General features: G+C 35.9%; 1 protein-coding gene across 4 annotated transcripts in view; it reads left to right on the forward strand.

Annotated features, from left to right (window-relative positions):
• The window catches only part of FNBP1L (formin binding protein 1 like), a 58,638-nt gene that overhangs the window by 4,852 nt on the left and 40,162 nt on the right, over positions 1-13,624 (forward strand). The window lies entirely within an intron of this gene.

The following is a 13,624-nucleotide window of genomic DNA, read 5'->3' on the forward strand; positions in this document are numbered from 1 at the left end:
AAAAATCAGGAAGGATGTTTTTCAACTTTTGATGCACGTTCTGTCTTTTGAACCTCTGTGAACCCCTTAATAGCAGTTGGCAGAAGAAGAGTTTGAATACCATGTCAGAACATTTTCAGTCTGTAAAACCAGTCTAACCATCTGTTTCTCACCTCTTGATAAATATTTAAAGCAGAAGTTTTGCTGAGGGCTTTTGTGCTAGGATTTTATGATTAAAAAAAAAGGCTGTAGAAGATTTAATGATACTATTGTTGTGAGCTCCTTGGGGCCAGAAGCACACCATCTTCTATAATTAAGAAACCACTGGCACTGTACAATACTATTTTAGAAGTGAGTTACGTTTGACCAAAGAAAGATCAAAGTATATTTGGTGATGTGCTCTTTTTAATCTTTCCTTAAACAAAATTCATTCCATGCCTAAACCCAACTTTTATTTACAAAAATATTAAATAATTTTCAGTTGCATCAGTAGTTTTTCAAAAGCTGTTAAAAATTTTCTTATGCTTTTGATGCCTGTTTCAAACATCGTTTCCTTTTTGTTTTAAAATCATATATTCTCTTTTTGTAGAAGAAGAGAAATTGTGTGGTGATGTTGCCTAATCTTAAAAGTTGTCAAGTTTAATTATATGGAAAACATCCACAGAATGTAAATATGAAAAAGTTGACTTCAAAAAGTAGCGAAGTATTATGTAGCATATTTCTGTTATAATATTTTATCGTATTTTTGTTCACTAGATTAGAAAATTTGATTTTTTTTTAGCTAAATGAAAGGGTTTTTTTCAAAGCAGTTTGAAACTGAGAAACCTTTATCATTAATATGACTATGTGGTTCTGTAGTCACTAGCATTGTTAATGCTAATAAGCTATTCTTTTTTAAACTGTTAAACATAGAAAGTAATTCTATCTATCAAACCATATACCATGTGAAATTCTTCTGTGCTTTTGAGTCTTAATCTTTCATGAACCTCTTTTCCAGTGTGTGTTAACGCATACAGCATTCAAGGCAATATTCTATTTAATACATATATGTTTGTGAGATGAAACCTTGGATGATTTTTTCCCCAGACTTCTCCAATTTAACCCAAAGATTGCAAGCAGCGTTCTGTATGCATTCTCTTTTCATTCAGTGTTCTCACTGTCGTGGTCTGCAAATGTGTGCAAGGAATGTGTCTTGTGGCCAAAGTATGACATTACAGAGTTTCCAGATGCATGGGATGGCCATGCGTTTCCTTTGTCATGGTTAAGATACTGGATAAAATGCTCAACCTCTGTGAGGTTATGGTCTTTCACAAGGAGTATTGTGCAGCTTATCTCATTCTTGTGAAGACCTCCAAGATTTCCAAATAGAAAGTTACGTAAGGTTCAAGTACTTGATTAGTGAATGTGTTGTTACTTCAGGATCTGGAATGAAAACAATTGTATCAGGTTTTAGTTAGAAATAATATTTGTCCCTATTTTTCCAGCAATTGTGTGCTTCATAAACATCTGACCTTTTTACTGTTTTTTCCAGGAAGGGGTGAGTCATTGTCTTGAGACTTTATCAGCTTGGTTTTGATGTTGAACATAATTTAATTTAAGAATGCATATGTGTTTGTGCCCTTGAGTGTCTGTTCAAAAAGTATTTTTTCACTTTTGAAAGCTGTTTTATCACCTGATATCTATTAAAATGGCATCTGTTTTTATTTATGGGCTTGCTTGTATATGTACTTGGAAATGTATGTGCTCTTCAAGGAAGTTTGTACAAAAGTACACAGGCCTTTACTAATCTGGAAATGCTGAATGCTAGAAAAGTATTTCTGTCTTCAAAAATGCATGTAGTATCCTTATTTGTAATACAGAATCTTAAGAGTTGCCTATGTCAAAACTCTAAATGCTACAGCTGGCGGTTCGATTTCCTGAGTAAGAAGAGCAGCAGGTTGGTTGAGATTGCAAGCTCTTTTATCCCGAGCAAGCAGAGGTTTTCTTTGAAGAGTGATCTGTCAAAATAATGGTCCTTTGGAACGGCAAATCCATCAGAACTTGGGATGGAGATGAGCGTGAGAAGAAAAAAGTCTGTTGTCAATGTGTTCAGGTTTCCGTTCTTGGTGAGGGGGTCTCCAAGTAGGTATGATTTGTGCTTTCAGCAGTTTGCAAGTAGATACTAGAAGACAGAAGGTTTATGTTAATGCTTGTGTAGAGTTGTCACTGATGCTTTAGACATACTGAAATAAGTCTAAAGTGTCTAAAAGTTCATTTGTGAGACCCTCTATTATTAATACAGTAAATACTTCATTTGTTATGTTTGCAGAGCAGTTTTTTAGTGTGCTTGTTAAAGCCAGTAATTGAGTAATGCAGGTTTTGGGTGGGTTGGTGTTTTTTTGGTGTGGGGTTGTTTTTGTTGTTGTTTTTTGTGTTTTTTTTTTAATGGAGGGGAAGTTCTTTAACACATTTCAGATTAAATTTTCATTGTTCATAGCACACATGTGTGTACTTTTTCAGCAACTTGAATTCTGTTTGGTAGAAAAAGAATTCCCCAAAGTCCAGATATGCTAAGCTTTTTCCTTGTGTTGGTGAACAAATTGTTCAGTGAAAGCTGAAATTCCAGTCAGCCTGTTTCATTTTGCCCCGAGTGAGTTTACGTACCCCAGTCCCAGTGCTCTCTTGGCAGAAACTTTAGAGGTTCGTCTTCGAATGCATGTCAGTGTTTCAGCTGGATGGGAGGAGAAGGGGGAAAAAAAAAAAGTATTATGCTAATGAAACCTTCTGGTTTTCATTAAAATGCTGACCCTCTACACTGACTTTGTTTATGGAATTATCTGCAATAAATTTGTTAGTCTGGGTTGCCGTGTTTTCTCTGCTACAAGCTCTATTCTAAGAGGAGAGTGGCAGCAGTATTGTATTTCCTGCTAGGTGACAAAGGTAAGAAAGGGCTTAATTTCAGGTGTACTTATTTTTCTGTTAATTTCAGTAGTGTTGAAATTTGAAATGGATACTTGAGATTCATTAATACCTTTTCCTTGATATTTTTTTTTTTCTTTTGTCAGAACTCTGCTGCTTTGTCATTCACAATAAAAAGGGCATCAGACTGCTAAAACTGCTTTCTGGCATTGTAGTTTGTACATTTTTCTACATAGTTTTGTTATTTTTTTTACATCTTTCAAGGGAAAAAGTGCAGTCTTACAGTGAGCTAAACTGCTCATATTGCAAGACCTGAATTTTTCTTGGGCTTTACTGTGGAACTCTGTGTGGTCTTGGGCAAGTAAACTTATTTTTCTCTCTGTTAGTTGGGTTGTAAAATTGGAATAAAGTTTGAGGTTTTAAAATCAAATTAATATTGTAACAATGCCTGCGTTTGTAGAATACTTCAACATTCTTCAATGTGTAAGTGCAAAGCAGTATAGTGTTTTTAAAATGTTAGACACAAACCACAAAACCCAGCAAATTCTGATAACTTATCCTGATTCTCTTTGATCGGACTGTCTACTTGAAGTAACCATTTAAAACTCTTCACTTGAGTGGGTAAAATCTGCTGTGTACTAACAAGAAATTCACCATTTTATCATCCTGTCTATTCATGTAATGCTTACGCTTAGCAAGTATTTGTTTAGGAGGCAGGTACTGTGCAAATCACTTCTTGTCAGCTGGTATGCAAGAAGGAGTACAACGTGCTTTTTTGTAGTTCCGTATTAACTACACAATATTTTTTCAGCATTGTGCAGTGAAATGGTGTCGGCTTGATTTGAGTTTGGAGTGTTATTTATGTACTGAAGAACTGAAATATGACAGCAGTTGCACTGGAGAGCCGAGAGGCAGTCGTACTCTTGGCAACATTGGGGGAACCAGATGTGGGTGAAGGAGATAAAGATGGGTGTGTCTTCTGAATATTTATCTGCTTTGTAAATCCTTTGGAAAGATAGCATTTGGTTGCTGGATTCTTCCTCATTCATGATGGGTGCCCGACTCAAGTAGACGTGGAAACCTCACTTTGTAAATTCTGGTTGGCAGAGTAATTGAGGGGGTTTTCTTCGAAAGTGGGGTATGCTGCTTGTACCCTTTGTTTTTCCCCCAGATGCTTAATTTCTTTCAAGGAAGGTAAATAATGTTTCATTTTTCTAATAATGTTTTCAAATAAGCATTCGCTCTTAGTGGCATAGGGTCTTCTTGTGGCCGTGAGAAGGAGAATAACTGGTATGTATGAACCCAAGATAATATCTGTGCTACAATACAGTTGGTTTTCTCTGCAGCAGAGGAATATTTTGGTAGAGGAAATTGTAACATTTCTAATACAAAACACTCCCCCCCCCCCCCCCCCCCCCCCATAAGTGGATAAATTGTTCCCTTTTCTTGCTATCTGTTATGACATCTAATTTTCCTGCATTCTCCCCCCATATTTATATGAAGTTGGTCACAATTAGAGGAATATTTAGGGTATTTGACATTTGTAATCAATAGTTGGAGTGTATTTTATGTTTGTATTTATTTAGTGCCTAGAACCATTAGTCACATAGCAGGCTTGTGTTGTGCTTTGCTCTGCGCAAACGCAGAGTACAAAGACCACCCCTAATTCAGTTAGCTTCCAATTTGAGCAGAAGATGGGTCATTTACTGTTCATGCCAAAAGACAGAGTTGTGCAAAACCAAATGCTGTTCAGCATGATGGGCAGTGATCTTAACTGCAGCATCTTTACTACTTCTTTTGGGAAGCCTTGCAAGGAAAGGGTAGCAACGGGGTAGACCTTGGTCATGGTTGCAGGGATTAGCACATAAGCAATTTAAGAGAATGCAGGAAATACTTTTGGAACATAGAGGGGAGCGTTGAAGTCTCACGAAGAGCAAACAGGAGTCCTTTGGTATTATGATGTAACAGAGCTGGAATTGGCCAGCAGTGCCCTTGAAAGTGAGGCTGGAGGCTAATATTTGGTGCAGTAGAGAAGGATGCAAAGAAATGGGGAGAGAAAACACTCAAACATATGCAGGTGAAATGATGATCTCTTGATACCAGAGGAGAGGGTGTTGCTTTTAATTGAGGAATGATATGGGTAAAAAGATTGCAGCTATTTGAACGGTCAGAAAGAGCCTGACTTACAAAAATATTTTTTTGGAGGAGGGGACGAAAAGGATGAACTTGTGTTGAGAAGTTCTTCAGCATGTTGTAATAAAATGGGGAAAACCAGATTGGAATATCTGGTTAGGTCTTGTATCTAAAAAGATGGCATGTTTAAAAGAGGAAAAATGAGTTTCTTAAAAATAAATAACAACTTATCAGGAAAACCTAAATGCCTGGGATTCTTCTACTTCATAAGTAATGCGAGGGGAATGTAGACTGTACAGTTCCATGAAACTTCAGTAGACACGTCACCATGTGAGGCAAGCTGAGCAATTTTCTGAGGTATCCTGACTCTTTGGCTTGATACTCAAATATTTGTTCCTGTAGCAAGAGGTGTGGTGGTCTGATTAAGTCTTTAGGTTGAGACTAAGGAAATAGGGGCTGTGGGTTATTTGTTTTGGTTTAGCTTGATTGCTTCTTTGTTTTGTAAAAGCTGTGAGGCCTTTTGTGTTCCTTGTCCTGTTCTCATTCCTGCTGAAGTATTGATGTCAGGAACCTAGATTTGTTAATCTACCTCCCTCAGTTTGGGACACCATTAATATTGAGTATTTTTTCCTGACTGATCTCCCTTTAATAACAAGGGCAACTTCTTTCTAAAGTGGCTTTTTAAGAAACACTTTTACTTGGGTACTGGTGCTAGGGAGTGTAGTGATTCTGTCTTTCCAGGAGCAGTGCTGCAGTTCATTGGACACTAGCCTAGCGCTGGAGAGATACAGGTGTGATTCCCCGAGTTTGAGCTTTATCTTCCGCGTTCCTGAGAGGGAAATAGCGAGGCAGGAGTAGTTGTGTGTAACTAAGAAGGTTTTACCAGAAGAAACATCCGATCAGTGGATTGGAAGTGGAATCTTGTTCAAATCAGGAGCTGGCTCTGTATGTTAAAACCTTCGTAGGTGCAAATGAAATCAACGCCAGGCTGTGTATACTGGCTGCTCTTTGTGCTTGGATGGCGTAGCACCCGGTGACTTTCAATTACTTTGGGTCTGAGGGGATGTCCTTTAGATTCACTGTAATTTCAATAGCTGACCTGAAGTCAATGTCTTAGAGGTTTAAAATCAAGTCTTAAAGATGAGATGCCAGTGGTAATTATGCTTAGTGATTCTTAGGTAAAATATTTTTCCATGTTCTGTCTGATTTTTACTGCAAGGCTGTAATTGTGGGCTGTGTTACGAATACATCTTGACATTGTTTGTATGAAATGCCTTGCAATTTTTGAGAAACTATGTAATCAACTGAAGGTGATAGTACTGAATGGCCAGCATTCATACTTTTTTTTCAGTAATGAGATACAATGGGATAATAGTGCTTCAAACATAAGTTTTAATCTTGAGTTTTAATTCTGAGAGATGTTGTTTCATCTTTATACAAACCGTAGGAGGGAGTACTGCTGTTAATTTATCTGTACGGGATGCTGGGAAACTGAGAACAGTGAATTTCTAACAAGGACCTTATATGTAAATGTTTCTTATGAACTTGATAGACTATTTGTAGTCCTTTGTACTTAGCGTTTCATACTCGTACTCTGCAGACATAATCAGGCTGTCAGTCAGACCTGAAGCTTGTGGCTTTCATGACTGTTTTTCTTCCTTAGGTCATTGGAAAAGAGGCTTAACTTTTTTTGCTGACTTCTGTTCATTTGTGGGAAGAGGATCATACTCCTGTATCTCCAAGTTAAGCTGACGGTTGTTTGGGTGCTGCCTCTGCTACTTTTAGGACTGGTACCACTTACTCTCTCAGGAAGACAGCATAGGTTTTCATCACGTTGTTCCTGCCTATCTTTTATTAGGTTGTTAATTCCTCTTCCTCGATACAATGTACCCTCAAACTTGTTAATCGTGTCAGTGGATTTATAGGTGACTCCTCAGTAATTAATTTCACTGTATGTCTGTTGTGGAATAATTTATCTTCTGGTTATATATTTTGTTAATTAAATATTGAGGAATGGGAGATGCATATTTTTAAGCTTCTGTAAATTTTTGTCATGTTATTCATCATGATAATGAAATACACAGGAAAGACAGAATGCTTGCAGGCTTCATCCATCCTGAAGCAGTCAACGCAAAACAGTGTTTCATACGTTGTAAAGGGGTTTTTGTTCTTTTAAGTGCACAAACTGTCTAGTCAGCTGCATGCACATAGCAGAAATGCGTTACATCTCTCCATATCTTTAATTTCAGGTGCTGAGTTTTAAAGCATTTCTGCAAGAGTACTTTGCGAATTTTTCATTTATTTCTAGTTGATTTAAATTATCTCAAAGTAGTACAGCATGGAGTTTAACTTCATTGCAAGATTTTTTTTTTTTTACACATTACTATATTTTGTAGAGAGCTGATGAGGGCACTTGAAAAATCTATGTATTCCTGTCTTAAGTAAAGGGCTTCAGCTTTGCTTGAAGTTGGATCCTTTATCTTTCAATGTGCTCTGCCACTAAAAGTGCTGATGCAATAGTAAATTTTTACCAGCAAACAGCACCTTAACATATTAAGCATTTTTTTTCCTAAAGAAGTTCCTTTCTTAAGTTAATTTCATTCATAATCTTTTCTCTCTTCAGAGTTACAATTGATTCAGTTGCTTCAACAGCATTAGCTTCTGTCTTCTGCTTAGTACTAACTTCTGTTTTATGAGGAAAGTAGAAGAATAAAGCGTTAGCATGGGAAGTTAACAAAAAAGTACCTCAGTTATGTATAAGAAGGTCTTTTGGGGTACAGCATGCTTTCTGATGCATGCAGCTTTATTCTGGGCTTTGTATGAGCTGTTGTTTATCATCTCTATTAGATGGTATGAAACATCTGCAATATCTTAAAAAGGTGTTACTGAAGGCTTTTGTGTTAATATTTCAGCAGTCTTTCATAATCGGTATTGCCATATGAGGAACGCTTTGCAGTAGCTGTCATTGCTTTAACTTTTTTTGGGTGGAAACAATGTTTTATATAGTGCTTAAATATGCTGGTTGTGAGTTTGTCTTTTGCCTTTAGACCTGAAGGACAGTATAAGAAAAGATACTTCCAGTAAAGCTGTATTTAGTACTAGCCGACACAGAAGGTAATACAGCTCATCCGATTACATTCAGCTGTCTGGAAACAGTTTACTGTTTCAACTGCAAGTAGTTTATCTGAATTACATTTGGTGTGCTGGTACCCTACCTTAATATTAGGAATCCTAAGTTACACCTTGAGAAAGCCACCTTTGTTCAGTATTTTCTCCATGATTTTACATGCCTGATTTCACCTCAGTGTTCGTGTACTAGTTGTGCATTTATGGATGTTGTGGCCCAGTTTTATTGCTATTCAGTATTCTGCTGTAGTTGCTGGGATTCCACTTGTTTCCATTTGGGTTCTTTACCAATTACATCTGTTTTATTGCAAAAAAGCTGTTATTAGTTTACACATTACAGTTCTAAAACAGATAGAGTTGATTCTAAGATAGATTCAGAGATCAGAGATGACTGTGCAGACGTGGTGGTAAATGTATTGTGTAATCTCTCCAGTTGTTTGAAATGGGAAAAACTGTTTTGCAGCATGGTGAAAAACATTTTAATTAATATTTCAGCTCATTGTTGAGTTTGGAATCCTTGATCTGAGATGTTTGCAGTACTCACATGAGCCACAAAGTTCCGTATCAACCAAAACACTTTCTACAGGCATAGTTAAAAGTGTGATTATTAAGATATTAGTGTATTGTATTTCAGCATGATTTTGAAATGCAAGTAGAACAAGTGAAACTAATGATGGCGACAACTGTAAAGATGGATGCTGAGAACCATAGCGGTTTTGAGAGCATTACATTATTTTGAAATTGCTCTCGTGTTGCTAGTGATTGCCGCTACGAACTGGATGATACGTTTGATTGTTGTGAGAATTATCTGTTTTGTGGAATGCTAGAGACTCAAGTATTTATTATAGGTTTGTGCTACTGTATATTCTTGAGAGGCATAAAAATTCGGGATTGTTTGTATGTAACAGGGAAAAAAAACCCAACGCTAATTTTACTATCAGCAGTGCATTTTATATTGTAGCGGGTTGATATAAAGTATTTCCAGCCTAATGGACTAATGCAAAATGTGTAAGTATTACAGCTGGGCACACCTGTCTTGAGTTGATTCCTGCATATATGTAACTAAGTTGAAAACTGAGTTTTAATCAACTACAATAAAACGAAATCCAGTATAACTTTCAGAGCTGAAAATAACTTCTATTACAGTATAGGCTTCCTGTTTGCAATTTAAGAAATACTGAGAACTAACCTGTGTTTCATGCCGTTGTCATCAGGGTCTCACATTCATTTAAATGACTTGGGCTAATATCCAGTTCTCTGGTTGACTCCTTCAAATGGGAAGATCAAATTGTAGGCAGCATTCTTTCTCTTCTGTTTTTCTCTCCCTGTATAAATCCTTCTAGACCGTACAAGGTTATTTTCAATTCACAGAGCAGTGAAGTTGCTTCAGAGTAAAGAAATAGAAGAAATCTATCATTCTGAAATGAAAACTTTGAGGATTTAATCGCTCGATGTTTCAGGATCCTGCCGTCAGGTTAAGATAGAAATATGTTCTTGACGGTTACTTGATTCAGTTTTACTACCATTGTTTCAGTTTATTAATTTACTTTGAAGCTGGAGAGTGGCGGTACTTTAATTTTGGTACTAAATACTATTTAATATAGCTCAATTTATCAGACAAATATTTTGTTTATGCTTTTTAATGATATCAAAACAAATTTTGCTGTCACAATGAACCTTGTGATTTTTTTTAATGTGAATTGCCTGTACTGCTCATGTAGAAATAGAATAATTTTGCATATTCTTATCAAGCATTTTAAAGCATCTGGAAAATAAATCCTTCATATGACTGTTCTGTGATATCGTATGTGATACAGAAGAATATTCAAAACTTAGTCAAACATATTTTGATAAATGATCTTTTGAACACTTCAAATATTTAATATTTTTCTGAGACTCATGGGGGCAATAGTTACAAATAAAAACCATTTATGACACTGTTCTCATCCTTTGCGGGAAACAATACATAGTTGTCTTTGAGCTCTTCTCTTGAGATTTTCTTGCTTCCTTTCCAAATCATTCTCTTCAGAAAAAATGGGTGTCTGGGGAGTGTCTTTAATTTCTTGAATTTCCTGTTATATGCTAAAGATACATTGAATTCAGGTACTGACACAGATAAGAAAATGATTAATTGAATTTTATTTTTTATTTTTTTTTAAAAGATAGATATGGTTTTACACATTGATGTGTAATGATTTATGAAATTAAAAGGAGATACTTAGCGAAGAGGCAGTTCTCTTGCATTTTTTTTCTGCCATGAAATCCTGGTGTGCTTTTGATAAGAAATAGGCATGCTTTAATCACTGATTTGAAAATGTTTTTGCTAGGAATAAAGTGTTAAGGCTCCCCAGATAGGAAACATCCATTTTCAGTGGGTTTTTAATCAAGCTGATAATGTTAAAAATAAAGTTGGAACTTACTTATGCAGTTAGATTGTTTCAGTTTTATAGTCAGTGTAATAAGAAAAGACACAATGGTTTTATTCAGTGTTAAACAGTTTTAAGGTTTTGTCATTATTTAATGTTCAATATTTGGGGCTGTTTCTTAGAATATTTTTAGCATTTTATGACAGTTCTTAGATTATTTACTGAGATTTATCACTTATTAGTTAATACTTTGCCGTTTTAATTCCCTGGGGACTCGATGAAATGAGTGCTTAGTAAAGACATTTGCACTTCGTGTTGAAGAATGAAATTACAAATAATTGAGTTTTCCACGTAGGACGGAATGAATGTGATGTGGCAATGACATAAAATAGAGGAGAGGTTCCACGTCTTTAGGCAAGAAAAAGGCTGTGCCACTTTCTTCTACTTACAGGTTGATGTATAGTAAGGAGTGTTAGTTTTATAGGGCTCTTTGGTTAGAACTGGGTTTGGAAGGACAGTACGGTGATTTGTAGTGAGTTACCCTGCTGACCTGCAATTGAATTTTGGACTATGCCTCCAGTATATTGCTGAGCACTTTTTTACTATTCTGCTCTTTATTATTTCTGATTTGATAATACTGAAAAGTCACTAGGAAAGAGACCTACTAATTATTTACTAATTATTATAGTAGCAGTTTTTCTGTGGCTGTCATCAATGGAACAAGCTACTTTGCATGTAGTATATAATTAACATAGTGCTTAAAATGTTGCTGTTAAGTTGGTTTCCCAAAGTATGTGTTGATTAGGGCAGGGAGAAGGTTCTCGGTATCTGCCTATTTAGTAAACAGTGAAGTCACACCAGTAGGATAAATTGTGCAAAAGAGGCTTAAAGAAGGAATTAAAAGGGAAGTAGTAGGTGGACAGGAGGTGAAAAATTAGAAGGTGATTAAAAAACGATCCTGAGAAATTATGGGAGGGGAAAAGTGGCCAAAGCACTTCTGTTTCAGTCACAGATAAAGTACATAGATTTGATGCTTGTTTATCTATATCTATACCTTTCTGATCTCTGCTTTATTTCAGTGTGAATACCCATGTGTTTTTATTAGTTTAGTCAGGAAGGAAATAAGTACAGAAGGTAGGGTCCTGTTGGAAGTACCTTTTAATTTCTACATTGGTTGGTTGATTGGCTCCTCAAAAAGAACTGGATGCAGTCTGGGGTCAGTATTGCCAGATGTGACCCTGTCGTTCCATGTTTGCCTCTGTCCTGAAAGTGAGTACTATTTTTCCTACAATGCTGTAGGTTTGCTTGCTTTCAATATCGAACTCCCTCAGTGGTGTGGAATATATTTATGGAGCCCATTGTCTTTGTAATACTGATGTAATTGCTATGCTGGATTACAGAAATAGCATGAAATTGAGCTGGTTTGAGTTTGGGCTTTGCATATATTTTGGAAAGAATGAGAAATGTAGCTATGACAGTTCAAAAATGTGGGGTTTTTTTTCAGTACATAGAAGTGTGTACTCAGCTTTTTTATATGCAACTTCAATGCCCAAATATGCTGTAATGGGGTTTTTTTACTGTTTCAAAACTGTAACTTTTCTAATGGAAGTGCATATACTTATGGTTAAATTATATCTCTCTGATAGTTTCTTGTAATTTGGGAAGGAAAAATACCTTGTTAACGTGGAAGGGGAACAGTATGTGTTAGTATTATTTGATCTTGCAAAGAAAGTACATTTCTACTAGAAAAAAAGGTTTTCTGAATAATTTTAATGTTATTCTTATACAGGTTACGATTCTGAAGTCTATAGTGAAGTATAAGAGGATATTATATTTCTAGGCTCATATCTTAAAAACTTAGATAAACTGACACACAGCAGAATCGTGTTAAATATTAATGTTATCTGAATCACAAAACCTTGAAAAATTCCATTGTTTGAAGATGCCAGTAATAACATCTGGTTTTAGTTTAAATTCTTTATTCAGTTATGTTAATGTTACTACGAATTTTGCTTTAAAAACAATGACTGCAGTAGATTCCATTGTGAATAGAGGATGATTTTTCTGTTGGGGTTTTTTTTTTTGCCTTTTTTTTCTTTCTTTTCCCCATGGAGTTATCTTTATCTGAAATAGTGTTCCAAAGAAGATAGGAAGGCTCTAATTTACTGCTAAGTTACTTTCCTGTTAAGTGTATGGATCTGGTTTTATAATCAAGTTCGAAAAGTATTTACTGTTTGCAAGATATTCATGAAGGGGAAAGGATGTGGCTTCTATATTCTTTCTCTTGAACACTAAAATATTCACAGGTGATACTGAAAAGGGAAATTACCTTAGAGTAGGACTTTTTATTAAAAAATCCATATGTCTATTGGGTTGACAAAACCAAAGAGCACACGGTCAGTCAGGTAACAGACAAGCCATCTTGTTCTGTAACAGTTTACCTAACCAGTCCCCAGCGATCTCTGATCTTCTGAACTATTGAACAGTGTCTGTTACCGTTTAATGGGAAGTAAGCGTGCTCAGAACAGCGTCTGTGGTGGTCAGTTTTGGTGATATTTTCAGCCTTTCCTAAACAACGAAAGGCTAATGATTTAGTTCAATAAAATTGAGGAGCTGATCAGAATACCTCTGTGTGGGTGTCTTACTCTGAGTGATTTAGAAGAGCAAATATTTGTTGACAATTGGTATAGTAGAGTTGTATCTTTTGAACACCAGTAGCAACAAGTGTAAGGTGTATGCCTTCATCTTAAATCTGTCTGATGGGAGCTGATAATAGCACCAGGAAATAGCTTCTGTATTCCAGTTGCATTCACTGTATTACAGTGTACCTGCGTTAGGAACATTGAAAGTGGTCGAAACAGCTTACCAGAGCTATGCTACCTAAGGAGATTCTGTTTGGATCTCTATGTCGGTGTTTAAAGGTGAAAGATTAATGTTTATGAGAAGATCCAATATGTATTATTTCAGTACCAAGTTCTTGTAGATTCACTGCATGTTTTAATTATACCTATTCTGAGAAGTGATCCAAAAGTCAACACCAGGATATGTTTTATTCCTGTGCTATAAGTTTTATTTTTTGAGTTCATTGTTTACTGCAATTACTGTTGAGAAACAGTGCCATG

This window comes from Phalacrocorax aristotelis, chromosome 6 (genome assembly GCF_949628215.1).
Source record: "Phalacrocorax aristotelis chromosome 6, bGulAri2.1, whole genome shotgun sequence".
Taxonomy (NCBI): domain Eukaryota; kingdom Metazoa; phylum Chordata; class Aves; order Suliformes; family Phalacrocoracidae; genus Phalacrocorax; species Phalacrocorax aristotelis.